We start from the raw sequence: 20,117 nt of genomic DNA, 5'->3' as shown, positions 1-20,117 counted from the left end.
GAAAAGTATACAAGATATGTAGATAAAAGTGTACCTTTAAAACTGTGCAGATATTAGTATGCTATGAGAACTATATAGGATATGAAAACTATACAAGATATGTAGATAAAAAGGTACCTTTAAAACTATGCAGGATATTAGTATGCTATGAGAACTATATAGGATATGAAAACTATACAAGATATGTAGATAAAACTGTACCTTTAAAACCATGCAGAATATTAGTATGCTATGAGAACTATATAGGATATGAAAACTATACAAGATATGTAGATAAAAGTGTACCTTTAAAACAATGCAGGATATTAGTATGCTATGAGAACTATATAGGATATGAAAACTATACAAGATATGTAGATAAAAGTGTACCTTTAAAACTATGCAGGATATTAGTATGCTATGAGAACTATATAGGATATGAAAACTATACAAGATATGTAGACAAAAGTGTACCTTTAAAACAATGCAGGATATTAGTATGCTATGAGAACTATATAGGATATGAAAACTATACAAGATATGTAGATAAAAGTGTACCTTTAAAACAATGCAGGATATTAGTATGCTATGAGAACTATATAGGATATGAAAACTATACAAGATATGTAGATAAAAGTGTACCTTTAAAACAATGCAGGATATTAGTATGCTATGAGAACTATATAGGATATGAAAACTATACAAGATATGTAGATAAAAGTGTACCTTTAAAACAATGCAGGATATTAGTATGCTATGAGAACTATATATAGGATATGAAAACTATACAAGATATGTAGATAAAAGTGTACCTTTAAAACAATGCAGGATATTAGTATGCTATGAGAACTATATAGGATATGAAAACTATACAAGATATGTAGATAAAAGTGTACCTTTAAAACAATGCAGGATATTAGTATGCTATGAGAACTATATAGGATATGAAAACTATACAAGATATGTAGATAAAAGTGTACAATGCAGGATAAGTATGCTATGAGAATATTAGATATGCTACTATACAAGATATGATATGAGAACAAAAGTGTACCTTTATGCAGGATATATGCTAAGAACTATATAGGATATGAAAACTATACAAGATATGTAGATAAAAGTGTACCTTTAAAACAATGCAGGATATTAGTATGCTATGAGAACTATATAGGATATGAAAACTATACAAGATATGTAGATAAAAGTGTACCTTTAAAACAATGCAGGATATTAGTATGCTATGAGAACTATATAGGATATGAAAACTATACAAGATATGTAGATAAAAGTGTACCTTTAAAACAATGCAGGATATTAGTATGCTATGAGAACTATATAGGATATGAAAACTATACAAGATATGTAGATAAAAGTGTACCTTTAAAACAATGCAGGATATTAGTATGCTATGAGAACTATATAGGATATGAAAACTATACAAGATATGTAGATAAAAGTGTACCTTTAAAACAATGCAGGATATTAGTATGCTATGAGAACTATATAGGATATGAAAACTATACAAGATATGTAGATAAAAGTGTACCTTTAAAACAATGCAGGATATTAGTATGCTATGAGAACTATATAGGATATGAAAACTATACAAGATATGTAGACAAAAGTGTACCTTTAAAACAATGCAGGATATTAGTATGCTATGAGAACTATATAGGATATGAAAACTATACAAGATATGTAGATAAAAGTGTACCTTTAAAACAATGCAGGATATTAGTATGCTATGAGAACTATATAGGATATGAAAACTATACAAGATATGTAGATAAAAGTGTACCTTTAAAACAATGCAGGATATTAGTATGCTATGAGAACTATATAGGATATGAAAACTATACAAGATATGTAGACAAAAGTGTACCTTTAAAACAATGCAGGATATTAGTATGCTATGCTATGAGAACTATATAGGATATGAAAACTATACAAGATATGTAGATAAAAGTGTACCTTTAAAACAATGCAGGATATTAGTATGCTATGAGAACTATATAGGATATGAAAACTATACAAGATATGTAGATAAAAGTGTACCTTTAAAACAATGCAGGATATTAGTATGCTATGAGAACTATATAGGATATGAAAACTATACAAGATATGTAGATAAAAGTGTACCTTTAAAACAATGCAGGATATTAGTATGCTATGAGAACTATATAGGATATGAAAACTATACAAGATATGTAGATAAAAGTGTAACCTTTAAAACAATGCAGGATATTAGTATGCTATGAGAACTATATAGGATATGAAAACTATACAAGATATGTAGATAAAAGTGTACCTTTAAAACAATGCAGGATATTAGTATGCTATGAGAACTATATAGGATATGAAAACTATACAAGATATGTAGATAAAAGTGTACCTTTAAAACAATGCAGGATATTAGTATGCTATGAGAACTATATAGGATATGAAAACTATACAAGATATGTAGATAAAAGTGTACCTTTAAAACAATGCAGGATATTAGTATGCTATGAGAACTATATAGGATATGAAAACTATACAAGATATGTAGATAAAAGTGTACCTTTAAAACAATGCAGGATATTAGTATGCTATGAGAACTATATAGGATATGAAAACTATACAAGATATGTAGAAAAGTATACTTTAAAGATATGTAGATGAAAAGTGTACCTTTAAAACTATGCAGGATATTAGATAAAAGTGCTATGAGAATATTAGTATGCTATAGAACTATATAGGATATGAGAACTATACAAGATATGAAAACTATACAAGATATGTAGATATAAAGTGAAACCTTTAAAACTATGTAGGATATTAGTATGCTATGAGAACTATATAGGATATGAAAACTATACATACAAGATATAGATAAAAGTGTACCTTTAAAACAATGCAGGATATTAGTATGCTATGAGAACTATATAGGATATGAAAACTATACAAGATATGTAGATAAAAGTGTACCTTTAAAACAATGCAGGATATTAGTATGCTATGAGAACTATATAGGATATGAAAACTATACAAGATATGTAGATAAAAGTGTACCTTTAAAACTATGCAGGATATTAGTATGCTATGAGAACTATATAGGATATGAAAACTATACAAGATATGTAGATAAAAGTGTACCTTTAAAACAATGCAGGATATTAGTATGCTATGAGAACTATATAGGATATGAAAACTATACAAGATATGTAGATAAAAGTGTACCTTTAAAACAATGCAGGATATTAGTATGCTATGAGAACTATATAGGATATGAAAACTATACAAGATATGTAGATAAAAGTGTACCTTTAAAACAATGCAGGATATTAGTATGCTATGAGAACTATATAGGATATGAAAACTATACAAGATATGTAGACAAAAGTGTACCTTTAAAGCAATGCAGGATATTAGTATGCTATGAGAACTATATAGGATATGAAAACTATATAGCATATGAAAACTATGTAAGATATGTAGATGAAAGTGTACCTTTAAAACTATGCAGGATATTAGTATGCTATGAGAACTATATAAGATATGAAAACTATACAAGATATATAACCAAAAGTGTACCTTTAAAACAATGCAGGATATTAGTATGCTATGAGAACTATATAGGATATGAAAACTATACAAGATATGTAGATAAAAGTGTACCTTTAAAACAATGCAGGATATTAGTATGCTATGAGAACTATATAGGATATGAAAACTATACAAGATATGTAGATAAAAGTGTACCTTTAAAACAATGCAGGATATTAGTATGCTATGAGAACTATATAGGATATGAAAACTATACAAGATATGTAGACAAAAGTTTACCTTTAAAGCAATGCAGGATATTAGTATGCTATGAGAACTATATAGGATATGAGAACTACATAGCATATGAAAGCTATAGAAGATATGTAGATATAAGTGTACCTTTATATCAATGCAGGATATTAGTATGCTATGAGAACTATATAGGATATGAAAACTATACAAGATATGTAGACAAAAGTGTACATTTAAAACAATGCAGGATATTAGTATGCTATGAGAACTATATAGGATATGAAAACTATACAAGATATATGTAGACAAAAGTGTACCTTTAAAACTATGCAGAGATATTAGTATGCTATGAGAACTATATATGGATATGAGAACTATATAGGATATGAAAACTATACAAGATATGTAGATGAAAGTGTACCTTTAAAACAATGCAGGATATTAGTATGCTATGATAACTATATAGGATATGAAAACAATACAAGATATGTAGATAAAAGTGAACCTTTAAAACTATGCAGGATATTAGTATGCTATGAGAACTATATAGGATATGAAAACTATACAAGATATGTAGACAAAGTGTACCTTTAAAACTATGCAGGATATTAGTATGCTATGAGAACTATATAGGATATGAAAACTATACAAGATATGTAGATAAAAGTGTACCTTTAAAACTATGCAGGATATTAGTATGCTATGAGAACTATATAGGATATGAAAACTATACAAGATATGTAGATAAAAGTGTACCTTTAAAACTATGCAGGATATTAGTATGCTATGAGAACTATATAGGATATGAAAACTATACAAGATATGTAGATAAAAGTGTACCTTTAAAACAATGCAGGATATTAGTATGCTATGAGAACTATATAGGATATGAAAACTATACAAGATATGTAGACAAAAGTGTACCTTTAAAGCAATGCAGGATATTAGTATGCTATGAGAACTATATAGGATATGAAAACTATATAGGATATGAAAACTATGTAAGATATGTAGATGAAAGTGTACCTTTAAAACTATGTAAGATATTAGTATGCTTTGAGAACTATATAAGATATCAAAACTATACAAGATATATTGGCAAAAGTGTACCTTTAAAGCAATGCAGGATATTAATATGCTGTGAGAACTATATAGGATATGAAAACTATACAATATATGTAGATAAAAGTGTACCTGAAAAGCAATGCAGGATATTAGTATGCTATGAGAACTATATAGGATATGAAAACTATACAAGATATGTAGACAAAAGTGTACCTTTAAAGCAATGCAGGATATTAGTATGCTATTAGAACTATATAGGATATGAAAACTATACAAGATATGTAGATAAAAGTGTACCTTTAAAACTATGCAGAATATTAGTATGCTATGAGAACTATATAGGATATGAGAACTACATAGCAAGAAATATGAAGATATGTAGATATAAGTGTACCTTTATATCAATGCAGGATATTAGTATGCTATGAGAACTATATAGGATATGATAACTACATAGCATATGAAAGCTATAGAAGATATGTAGATATAAGTGTACCTTTAAATCAATGCAGGATATTAGTATGCTATGAGAACTATATAGGACATGAAAACTATACAAGATATGTAGACAAAAGTGTACATTTAAAACAATGCAGGATATTAGTATGCTATGAGAACTATATAGGATATGAAAACTATACAAGATATGTAGATAAAAGTGTAACTTTAAAACTATGCAGGATATTAGTATGCTATGAGAACTATATAGGATATGAAAACTATACAAGATATGTAGACAAAAGTGTACCTTTAAAACTATGCAGAATATTAGTATGCTATGAGAACTATATTGGATATGAGAACTATATAGGATATGAAAACTATGTAAGATATGTAGATGAAAGTGTACCTTTAAAACTATGTAGGATATTAGTATGCTATGATAACTATATAGGATATGAAAACAATACAAGATATGTAGATAAAAGTGAACATTGGAAACTATGCAGGATATTAGTATGCTATGAGAACTATATAGGATATGAAAACTATACAAGATATGTAGATAAAAGTGTACCTTTAAAACTATGCAGGATATTAGTATGCTATGAGAACTATATAGGATATGAAAACTATACAAGATATGTAGATAAAAGTGTACCTTTAAAACTATGCAGGATATTAGTATGCTATGAGAACTATATAGGATATGAAAACTATACAAGATATGTAGATAAAAGTGTACCTTTAAAACAATGCAGGATATTAGTATGCTATGAGAACTATATAGGATATGAAAACTATACAAGATATGTAGATAAAAGTGTACCTTTAAAACAATGCAGGATATTAGTATGCTATGAGAACTATATAGGATATGAAAACTATACAAGATATGTAGATAAAAGTGTACCTTTAAAACAATGCAGATATTAGATATTAGTATGCTATGAGAACTATATAGGATATGAAAACTATACAAGATATGTAGATAAAAGTGTACCTTTAAAACTATGCAGGATATTAGTATGCTATGAGAACTATATAGGATATGAAAACTATACAAGATATGTAGATAAAAGTGTACCTTTAAAACAATGCAGGATATTAGTATGCTATGAGAACTATATAGGATATGAAAACTATACAAGATATGTAGACAAAAGTGTACCTTTAAAACAATGCAGGATATTAGTATGATATGAGAACTATATAGGATATGAAAACTATACAAGATATGTAGATAAAAGTGTACCTTTAAAACAATGCAGGATATTAGTATGCTATGAGAACTATATAGGATATGAAAACTATACAAGATATGTAGATAAAAGTGTACCTTTAAAACAATGCAGGATATTAGTATGCTATGAGAACTATATAGGATATGAAAACTATACAAGATATGTAGACAAAAGTGTACCTTTAAAATATGCAGGATATTAGTATGCTATGAGAACTATATAGGATATGAAAAGTATACAAGATATGTAGATAAAAGTGTACCTTTAAAACAATGCAGGATATTAGTATGCTATGAGAACTATATAGGATATGAAAACTATACAAGATATGTAGATAAAAGTGTACCTTTAAAACAATGCAGGATATTAGTATGCTATGAGAACTATATAGGATATGAAAACTATACAAGATATGTAGATAAAAGTGTACCTTTAAAACTATGCAGGATATTAGTATGCTATGAGAACTATATAGGATATGAAAACTATACAAGATATGTAGATAAAAGTGTACCTTTAAAACAATGCAGGATATTAGTATGCTATGAGAACTATATAGGATATGAAAACTATACAAGATATGTAGATAAAAGTGTACCTTTAAATCAATGCAGGATATTAGTATGCTATGAGAACTATATAGGATATGAAAACTATACAAGATATGTAGACAAAAGTGTACCTTTAAAACAATGCAGGATATTAGTATGCTATGAGAACTATATAGGATATGAAAACTATACAAGATATGTAGATAAAAGTGTACCTTTAAAACTATGCAGGATATTAGTATGCTATGAGAACTATATAGGATATGAAAACTATACAAGATATGTAGACAAAAGTGTACCTTTAAAACTATGCAGAATATTAGTATGCTATGAGAACTATATTGGATATGAGAACTATATAGGATATGAAAACTATGTAAGATATGTAGATGAAAGTGTACCTTTAAAACTATGCAGGATATTAGTATGCTATGATAACTATATAGGATATGAAAACAATACAAGATATGTAGATAAAAGTGAACCTTTAAAACTATGCAGGATATTAGTATGCTATGAGAACTATATAGGATATGAAAACTATACAAGATATGTAGACAAAAGTGTACCTTTAAAACTATGCAGGATATTAGTATGCTATGATAACTATATAGGATATGAAAACAATACAAGATATGTAGATAAAAGTGTACCTTTAAAACTATGCAAAATATTAGTATGCTATGAGAACTATATGGGATATGAAAACTATACAAGATATGTAGATAAAAGTGTACCTTTAAAACTATGCAGAATATTAGTATGCTATGAGAACTATATAGGATATGAAAACTATACAAGATATGTAGATAAAAGTGTAACTTTAAAACTGTGCAGGATATTAGTATGCTATGAGTACTATATAGGATATGAAAACTATACAAGATATCTAGAAAAAATTGTACCTTTAATACAATGCAGAATATTAGTATGCTATGAGAACTATATAGGATATGAGAACTACATAGCATATGAAAGCTATACAAGATATGTAGATATAAGTGTACCTTTATATCAATGCAGGATATTAGTATGCTATGAGAACTATATAGGACATAAAAACTATACAAGATATGTAGACAAAATTGTACATTTAAAGCAATGCAGGATATTAGTATGCTATTAGAACTATATAGGATATGAAAACTATATAGGATATGAAAACTATGTAAGATATGTAGATGAAAGTGTACCTTTAAAACTATGTAAGATATTAGTATGCTTTGAGAACTATATAAGATATCAAAACTATACAAGATATATTGGCAAAAGTGTACCTTTAAAGCAATGCAGGATATTAATATGCTGTGAGAACTATACAGGATATGAAAACTATACAATATATGTAGACAAAAGTTTACCTTTAAAGCAATGCAGGATATTAGTATGCTATTAGAACTATATAGGGTATTAAAACTATAAAAGATATGTAGATAAAAGTGTACCTTTACATCTATGTAGAATATTAGTATGCTATGAGAACTATATTGGATATGAATACTATACAAGATATCTAGATAAAAGTGTACCTTTAAAACTATGCAGAATATTAGTATGCTATGAGAACTATATAGGATATGAGAACTACATAGCATATGAAAGCTATAGAAGATATGTAGATATAAGTGTACCTTTATATCAATGCAGGATATTAGTATGCTATGAGAACTATATAGGACATGAAAACTATACAAGATATGTAGACAAAAGTGTACATTTAAAACAATGCAGGATATTAGTATGCTATGAGAACTACATAGGATATGAAAACTATACAAGATATGTAGACAAAAGTGTACCTTTAAAACTATGCTGAATATTAGTATGCTATGAGAACTATATTGGATATGAGAACTATATAGGATATGAAAACTATGTAAGATATGTAGATGAAAGTGTACCTTTAAAACTATGTAGGATATTAGTATGCTATGATAACTATATAGGATATGAAAGCAATACAAGATATGTAGATAAAAGTGATCTTTGGAAACTATGCAGGATATTAGTATGCTATGAGAACTATATAGGATACGAAAACTATACAAGATATGTAGACAAAGTGTACCTTTAAAACTATGTAGGATATTAGTATGCTATGATAACTATATAGGATATGAAAACAATACAAGATATGTAGATAAAAGTGTACCTTTAAAACTATGTGGAATATTAGTATGCTATGAGAATTATATGGGATATGAATACTATACAAGATATGTAGATAAAAGTGTACCTTTAAAACTATGCAGAATATTAGTATGCTATGAGAACTATATAGGATATGAAAACTATACAAGATATGTAGATAAAAGTGTAACTTTAAAACTGTGCAGGATATTAGTATGCTATGAGAACTATATAGGATATGAAAACTATACAAGATATCTAGACAAAATTGTACATTTAAAGCAATGCAGGATATTAGTATGCTATTAGAACTATATAGGATATGAAAACTATATAGGATATGAAAACTATGTAAGATATGTAGATGAAAGTGTACCTTTAAAACTATATAAGATATTAGTATGCTTTGAGAACTATATAAGATATCAAAACTATACAAGATATATTGGCAAAAGTGTACCTTTAAAGCAATGCAGGATATTAATATGCTGTGAGAACTATACAGGATATGAAAACTATACAATATATATAGATATAAGTGTACCTTTGAATCAATGCAGGATATTAGAATGCTATTAGAACTATATAGGATATGAAAACTATACAAGATATGTAGACAAAAGTTTACCTTTAAAGCAATGCAGGATATTAGTATGCTATTAGAACTATATAGGATATGAATACTATACAAGATATGTAGATAAAAGTGTACCTTTAAAACTATGCAGAATATTAGTATGCTATGAGAACAATATAGGATATGAGAACTACATAGCATATGAAAGCTATAGAAGATATGTAGATATAAGTGTACTTTTATATCAATGCAGGATATTAGTATGCTGTGAGAACTATATAGGATATGATAACTACATAGCATATGAAAGCTATAGAAGATATGTAGATATAAGTGTACCTTTATATCAATGCAGGATATTAGTATGCTATGAGAACTATATAGGACATGAAAACTATACAAGATATGTAGACAAAAGTGTACATTTAAAACAATGCAGGATATTAGTATACTATGAGAACTATATAGGATATGAAACTATACAAGATATGTAGATAAAAGTGTAACTTTAAAACTATGCAGGATATTAGTATGCTATGAGAGCTATATAGGATATGAAAACTATACAAGATATGTAGACAAAAGTGTACCTTCAAAACTATGCAGAATATTAGTATGCTATGAGAACTATATTGGATATGAGAACTATATAGGATATGAAAACTATGTAAGATATGCAGATGAAAGTGTACCTTTAAAACTATGTAGGATATTAGTATGCTATGATAACTATATAGGATATGAAAGCAATACAAGATATGTAGATAAAAATGAACATTGGAAACTATGCAGGATATTAGTATGCTATGAGAACTATATAGGATATGAAAACAATACAAGATATGTAGATAAAAGTGTACCTTTCAAACTATGTGGAATATTAGTATGCTATGAGAACTATATAGGATATGAAAACTATACAAGATATGTAGATAAAAGTGTACCTTTAAAACTATGCAGAATATTAGTATGCTATGAGAACTATATAGGATATGAAAACTATACAAGATATGTAGATGAAAGTGTACCTTTAAAACTATGCAGGATATTAGTATGCTATGATAACTATATAGGATATGAAAGCAATACAAGATATGTAGATAAAAGTGAACATTGGAAACTATGCAGGATATTAGTATGCTATGAGAACTATATAGGATATGAAAACTATACAAGATATGTAGACAAAGTGTACCTTTAAAACTATGCAGAATATTAGTATGCTATGAGAACTATATTGGATATGAGAACTATATAGGATATGAAAACTATGTAAGATATGTAGATGAAAGTGTACCTTTAAAACTATGTAGGATATTAGTATGCTATGATAACTATATAGGATATGAAAGCAATACAAGATATGTAGATAAAAGTGAACATTGGAAACTATGCAGGATATTAGTATGCTATGAGAACTATATAGGATACGAAAACTATACAAGATATGTAGACAAAGTGTACCTTTAAAACTATGCAGAATATTAGTATGCTATGAGAACTACATAGCATATGAAAGCTATACAAGATATGTAGATATAAGTGTACCTTTATATCAATGCAGGATATTAGTATGCTATGAGAACTATATAGGATATGAAAACTATATAGGATATGAAAACTATGTAAGATATGTAGATGAAAAAGTACCTTTAAAACTATGTAAGATATTAGTATGCTTTGAGAACTATAGGATATGAAAACTATACAAGATATATTGGCAAAAGTGTACCTTTAAAGCAATGCAGGATATTAATATGCTATGAGAACTATATAGAATATGAAAACTATACAAGATATGTAGATAAAAGTGTACCTTTAAAATCAATGCAGGATATTAGTATGCTATGAGAACTATATAGGATATGAAAACTATACAAGATATGTAGACAAAAGTGTACCTTTAAAACAATGCAGGATATTAGTATGCTATGAGAACTATATAGGATATGAAAACTATACAAGATATGTAGATAAAAGTGTACCTTTAAAACTATGCAGGATATTAGTATGCTATGAGAACAATATATATAGGATATGAAAACTATACAAGATATGTAGATAAAAGTGTACCTTTAAAACAATGCAGGATATTAGTATGCTATGAGAACTATATAGGATATGAAACTACATAGTAGATATGAAACAATGCAGGATATTATATGCTAAGATATGTAGATATAAGTGTACCTTTAAATCAATGCAGGATATTAGTATGCTATGAGAACTATATAGGATATGAAAACTATACAAGATATGTAGATAAAAGTGTACCTTTAAAACAATGCAGGATATTAGTATGCTATGAGAACTATATAGGATATGAAAACTATACAAGATATGTAGATAAAAGTGTACCTTTAAAACTATGCAGGATATTAGTATGCTATGAGATGAAAACTAAAATATAGGATATGCTATGAAACTATATAGGATATGAAAACTATACAAGATATGTAGATAAAAGTGTACCTTTAAAACTATGCAGGATATTAGTATGCTATGAGAACTATATAGGATATGAAAACTATACAAGATATGTAGATAAAAGTGTACCTTTAAAACTATGCAGGATATTAGTATGCTATGAGAACTATATAGGATATGAAAACTATACAAGATATGTAGATAAAAGTGTACCTTTAAAACTATGCAGAATATTAGCATGCTATGAGAACTATATAGGATATGAAAACTATACAAGATATGTGGATAAAAGTGTACCTTTAAAACCATGCAGAATATTAGTATGCTATGAGAACTATATAGGATATGAAAACTATACAAGATATGTAGATAAAAGTGTACCTTTAAAACAATGCAGGATATTAGTATGCTATGAGAACTATATAGGATATGAAAACTATACAAGATATGTAGACAAAATTGTACATTTAAAGCAATGCAGGATATTAGTATGCTATTAGAACTATATAGGATATGAAAACTATATAGGATATGAAAACTATGTAAGATATGTAGATGAAAGTGTACCTTTAAAACTATGTAAGATATTAGTATGCTTTGAGAACTATATAAGATATCAAAACTATACAAGATATATTGGCAAAAGTGTACCTTTAAAGCAATGCAGGATATTAATATGCTGTGAGAACTATACAGGATATGATATGTAGATATAAGTGTAACAATGCAGGATATTATATGCTATTAGAACTATATAGGATATGAAAACTATACAAGATATGTAGACAAAAGTTTACCTTTAAAGCAATGCAGGATATTAGTATGCTATAAGAAATATATAGGATATGAAAAGTATACAAGATATGTAGATAAAAGTGTACCTTTAAAACTATGCAGGATATTAGCATGCTATGAGAACTATATAGGATATGAGAACTATAGCATAGAAATATATAGAAGATGTAGAAAAGTGTACCTTTAAAGCAATGCAGGATATTAGTATGCTATGAGAACTATATAGGATATGAGAACTACATAGCATATGAAAGCTATAGAAGATATGTAGATATAAGTGTACCTTTATATCAATGCAGGATATTAGTATGCTATGAGAACTATATAGGACATGAAAACTATACAAGATATGTAGACAAAAGTGTACATTTAAAACAATGCAGGATATTAGTATGCTATGAGAACTACATAGGATATGAAAACTATACAAGATATGTAGATAAAAGTGTAACTTTAAAACTATGCAGGATATTAGTATGCTATGAGAGCTATATAGGATATGAAAACTATACAAGATATGTAGACAAAAGTGTACCTTTAAAACTATGCAGAATATTAGTATGCTATGAGAACTATATTGGATATGAGAACTATATAGGATATGAAAACTATGTAAGATATGTAGATGAAAGTGTACCTTTAAAACTATGTAGGATATTAGTATGCTATGATAACTATATAGGATATGAAAGCAATACAAGATATGTAGATAAAAGTGAACATTGGAAACTATGCAGGATATTAGTATGCTATGAGAACTATATAGGATATGAAAACTATACAAGATATGTAGATAAAAGTGTACCTTTAAAACTATGCAGGATATTAGTATGCTATGAGAACTATATAGGATATGAAAACTATACAAGATATGTAGATAAAAGTGTACCTTTAAAACTATGCAGAATATTAGTATGCTATGAGAACTATATAGGATATGAAAACTATGTAAGATATGTAGATGAAAGTGTACCTTTAAAACTATGTAGGATATTAGTATGCTATGATAACTATATAGGATATGAAAGCAATACAAGATATGTAGATAAAAGTGAACATTGGAAACTATGCAGGATATTAGTATGCTATGAGAACTATATAGGATATGAAAACTATACAAGATATGTAGACAAAGTGTACCTTTAAAACTATGCAGAATATTAGTATGCTATGAGAACTATATTGGATATGAGAACTATATAGGATATGAAAACTATGTAAGATATGTAGATGAAAGTGTACCTTTAAAACTATGTAGGATATTTGTATGCTATGATAACTATATAGGATATGAAAGCAATACAAGATATGTAGATAAAAGTGAACATTGGAAACTATGCAGGATTTTAGTATGCTATGAGAACTATATAGGATATGAAAACTATACAAGATATGTAGATAAAAGTGTACCTTTAAAACTATGCAGGATATTAGTATGCTATGAGAACTATATAGGATATGAAAACTATACAAGATATGTAGATATAAGTGTACCTTTATATCAATGCAGGATATTAGTATGCTATGAGAACTATATAGGATATGAAAACTATATAGGATATGAAAACTATGTAAGATATGTAGATGAAAAAGTACCTTTAAAACTATGTAAGATATTAGTATGCTTTGAGAACTATAGAACATATCAAAACTATACAAGATATATTGGCAAAAGTGTACCTTTAAAGCAATGCAGGATATTAATATGCTGTGAGAACTATACAGGATATGAAAACTATACAATATATGTAGATATAAGTGTACCTTTGAATCAATGCAGGATATTAGAATGCTATTAGAACTATATAGGATATGAAAACTATACAAGATATGTAGACAAAAGTTTACCTTTAAAGCAATGCAGGATATTAGTATGCTATTAGAACTATATAGGATATGAATACTATACAAGATATGTAGATAAAAGTGTACCTTTAAAACTATGCAGAATATTAGTATGCTATGAGAACAATATAGGATATGAGAACTACATAGCATATGAAAGCTATAGAAGATATGTAGATATAAGTGTACTTTTATATCAATGCAGGATATTAGTATGCTGTGAGAACTATATAGGATATGATAACTACATAGCATATGAAAGCTATAGAAGATATGTAGATATAAGTGTACCTTTATATCAATGCAGGATATTAGTATGCTATGAGAACTATATAGGACATGAAAACTATACAATATATGTAGACAAAAGTGTACATTTAAAACAATGCAGGATATTAGTATACTATGAGAACTATATAGGATATGAAACTATACAAGATATGTAGATAAAAGTGTAACTTTAAAACTATGCAGGATATTAGTATGCTATGAGAGCTATATAGGATATGAAAACTATACAAGATATGTAGACAAAAGTGTACCTTCAAAACTATGCAGAATATTAGTATGCTATGAGAACTATATAGGATATGAAAACTATGTAAGATATGCAGATGAAAGTGTACCTTTAAAACTATGTAGGATATTAGTATGCTATGATAACTATATAGGATATGAAAGCAATACAAGATATGTAGATAAAAATGAACATTGGAAACTATGCAGGATATTAGTATGCTATGAGAACTATATAGGATATGAAAACAATACAAGATATGTAGATAAAAGTGTACCTTTCAAACTATGTGGAATATTAGTATGCTATGAGAATTATATGGGATATGAATACTATACAAGATATGTAGATAAAAGTGTACCTTTAAAACTATGCAGAATATTAGTATGCTATGAGAACTATATAGGATATGAAAACTATACAAGATATGTAGATAAAAGTGTAACTTTAAAACTGTGCAGGATATTAGTATGCTATGAGAACTATATAGGATATAAAAACTATACAAGATATGTAGACAAAATTGTACATTTAAAGCAATGCAGGATATTAGTATGCTATTAGAACTATATAGGATATGAAAACTATATAGGATATGAAAACTATGTAAGATATGTAGATGAAAGTGTACCTTTAAAACTATGTAAGATATTAGTATGCTTTGAGAACTATATAAGATATCAAAACTATACAAGATATATTGGCAAAAGTGTACCTTTAAAGCAATGCAGGATATTAATATGCTGTGAGAACTATACAGGATATGAAAACTATACAATATATGTAGATATAAGTGTACCTTTAAAATCAATGCAGGATATTAGTATGCTATGAGAACTATATAGGATATGAAAACTATACAAGATATGTAGATAAAAGTGTACCTTTAAAGCAATGCAGGATATTAGTATGCTATGAGAACAATATAGGATATGAAAACTATACAAGATATGTAGATAAAAGTGTACCTTTATATCAATGCAGGATATTAGTATGCTATGAGAACTATATAGGATATGAGAACTACATAACATATGAAAGCTATAGAAGATATGTAGATATAAGTGTACCTTTATATCAATGCAGGATATTAGTATGCTATGAGAACTATATAGGACATGAAAACTATACAAGATATGTAGACAAAAGTGTACATTTAAAACAATGCAGGATATTAGTATGCTATGAGAACTACATAGGATATGAAAACTATACAAGATATGTAGATAAAAGTGTAACTTTAAAACTATGCAGGATATTAGTATGCTATGAGAGCTATATAGGATATGAAAACTATACAAGATATGTAGACAAAAGTGTACCTTTAAAACTATGCAGAATATTAGTATGCTATGAGAACTATATTGGATATGAGAACTATATAGGATATGAAAACTATGTAAGATATGTAGATGAAAGTGTACCTTTAAAACTATGTAGGATATTAGTATGCTATGATAACTATATAGGATATGAAAGCAATACAAGATATGTAGATAAAAGTGAACATTGGAAACTATGCAGGATATTAGTATGCTATGAGAACTATATAGGATATGAAAACTATACAAGATATGTAGACAAAAGTGTACCTTTAAAACTATGCAGAATATTAGTATGCTATGAGAACTATATTGGATATGAGAACTATATAGGATATGAAAACTATGTAAGATACGTAGATGAAAGTGTACCTTTAAAACTATGTAGGATATTTGTATGCTATGATAACTATATAGGATATGAAAGCAATACAAGATATGTAGATAAAAGTGAACATTGGAAACTATGCAGGATATTAGTATGCTATGAGAACTATATAGGATACGAAAACTATACAAGATATGTAGACAAAGTGTACCTTTAAAACTATGCAGAATATTAGTATGCTATGAGAACTATATAGGATATGAAAACTATACAAGATATGTAGATAAAAGTGTAACTTTAAAACTGTGCAGGATATTAGTATGCTATGAGTTCTATATAGGATATGAAAGCTATACAAGATATCTAGAAAAAATTGTACCTTTAATACAATGCAGAATATTAGTATGCTATGAGAACTGCATAGCATATGAAAGCTATAAAAGATATGTAGATATAAGTGTACCTTTATATCAATGCAGGATATTAGTATGCTATGAGAACTATATAGGACATAAAAACTATACAAGATATGTAGACAAAATTGTACATTTAAAGCAATGCAGGATATTAGTATGCTATTAGAACTATATAGGATATGAAAACTATATAGGATATGAAAACTATGTAAGATATGTAGATGAAAGTGTACCTTTAAAACTATGTAAGATATTAGTATGCTTTGAGAACTATAGAACATATCAAAACTATACAAGATATATTGGCAAAAGTGTACCTTTAAAGCAATGCAGGATATTAATATGCTGTGAGAACTATACAGGATATGAAAACTATACAATATATGTAGATATAAGTGTACCTTTGAATCAATGCAGGATATTAGAATGCTAATAGAACTATATAGGATATGAAAACTATACAAGATATGTAGACAAAAGTTTACCTTTAAAGCAATGCAGGATATTAGTATGCTATTAGAACTATATAGGATATTAAAACTATAAAAGATATGTAGATAAAAGTGTACCTTTACATCTATGTAGAATATTAGTATGCTATAAGAACTATATAGGATATGAATACTATACAAGATATGTAGATAAAAGTGTACCTTTAAAACTATGCAGAATATTAGTATGCTATGAGAACAATATAGGATATGAGAACTACATAGCATATGAAAGCTATAGAAGATATGTAGATATAAGTGTACCTTTATATCAATGCAGGATATTAGTATGCTATGAGAACTATATAGGACATGAAAACTATACAAGATATGTAGACAAAAGTGTACATTTAAAACAATGCAGGATATTAGTATGCTATGAGAACTACATAGGATATGAAAACTATACAAGATATGTAGATAAAAGTGTAACTTTAAAACTATGCAGGATATTATTATGCTATGAGAGCTATATAGGATATGAAAACTATACAAGATATGTAGACAAAAGTGTAACTTTAAAACTGTGCAGGATATTAGTATGCTATGAGTTCTATATAGGATATGAAAACTATACAAAATATCTAGAAAAAATTGTACCTTTAATACAATGCAGAATATTAGTATGCTATGAGAACTATATAGGATATGAAAACTATACAAGATATGTAGATATAAGTGTACCTTTATATCAATGCAGGATATTAGTATGCTATGAGAACTATATAGGACATAAAAACTATACAAGATATGTAGACAAAATTGTACATTTAAAGCAATGCAGGATATTAGTATGCTATTAGAACTATATAGGATATGAAAACTATATAGGATATGAAAACTATGTAAGATATGTAGATGAAAGTGTACCTTTAAAACTATGTAAGATATTAGTATGCTTTGAGAACTATAGAACATATCAAAACTATACAAGATATATTGGCAAAAGTGTACCTTTAAAGCAATGCAGGATATTAATATGCTGTGTGAACTATACAGGATATGAAAACTATACAATATATGTAGATATAAGTGTACCTTTGAATCAATGCAGGATATTAGAATGCTAATAGAACTATATAGGATATGAAAACTATACAAGATATGTAGACAAAAGTTTACCTTTAAAGCAATGCAGGATATTAGTATGCTATTAGAACTATATAAGATATTAAAACTATAAAAGATATGTAGATAAAAGTGTACCTTTACATCTATGTAGAATATTAGTATGCTATAAGAACTATATAGGATATGAATACTATACAAGATATGTAGATAAAAGTGTACCTTTAAAACTATGCAGAATATTAGTATGCTATGAGAACAATATAGGATATGAGAACTACATAGCATATGAAAGCTATAGAAGATATGTAGATATAAGTGTACCTTTATATCAATGCAGGATATTAGTATGCTATGAGAACTATATAGGACATGAAAACTATACAAGATATGTAGACAAAAGTGTACATTTAAAACAATGCAGGATATTAGTATACCATGAGAACTACATAGGATATGAAAACTATACAAGATATGTAGATAAAAGTGTAACTTTAAAACTATGCAGGATATTAGTATGCTATGAGAGCTATATAGGATATGAAAACTATACAAGATATGTAGACAAAAGTGTACCTTCAAAACTATGCAGAATATTAGTATGCTATGAGAACTATATTGGATATGAGAACTATATAGGATATGAAAACTATGTAAGATATGTAGATGAAAGTGTACCTTTAAAACTGTGTAAAATATTAGTATGCTATGATAACTATATAGGATATGAAAACAATACAAGATATGCAGAAAAAATTGTACCTTATTTACAATGCAGGATATTAGTATGATATCAGAACTATATAGGATATTAAAACTATACAAGATATGTGGATAAAAGTGAACCTTTGAAACTATGCAGGATATTAGTATGCTATGAGAACTATATAGGATATGAAAATTATGCAAGATATGTAGACAAAATTGTACATTTAAAGCAATGCAGGATATTAGTATGCTATTTGAACTATATAGGATATGAAAACTATATAGGATATGAAAACTATGTAAGATATGTAGATGAAAGTGTACCTTTAAAACTATGTAAGATATTAGTATGCTTTGAGAACTATATAAGATATCAAAACTATACAAGATATATTGGCAAAAGTGTACCTTTAAAGCAATGCAGGATATTAAT

This window comes from Tachypleus tridentatus, chromosome 1 (genome assembly GCF_004210375.1).
Source record: "Tachypleus tridentatus isolate NWPU-2018 chromosome 1, ASM421037v1, whole genome shotgun sequence".
NCBI lineage: Eukaryota > Metazoa > Arthropoda > Merostomata > Xiphosura > Limulidae > Tachypleus > Tachypleus tridentatus.
The sequence above is the reverse complement of the archived record's forward strand: the minus strand, read 5'-3'. Positions refer to the sequence as shown.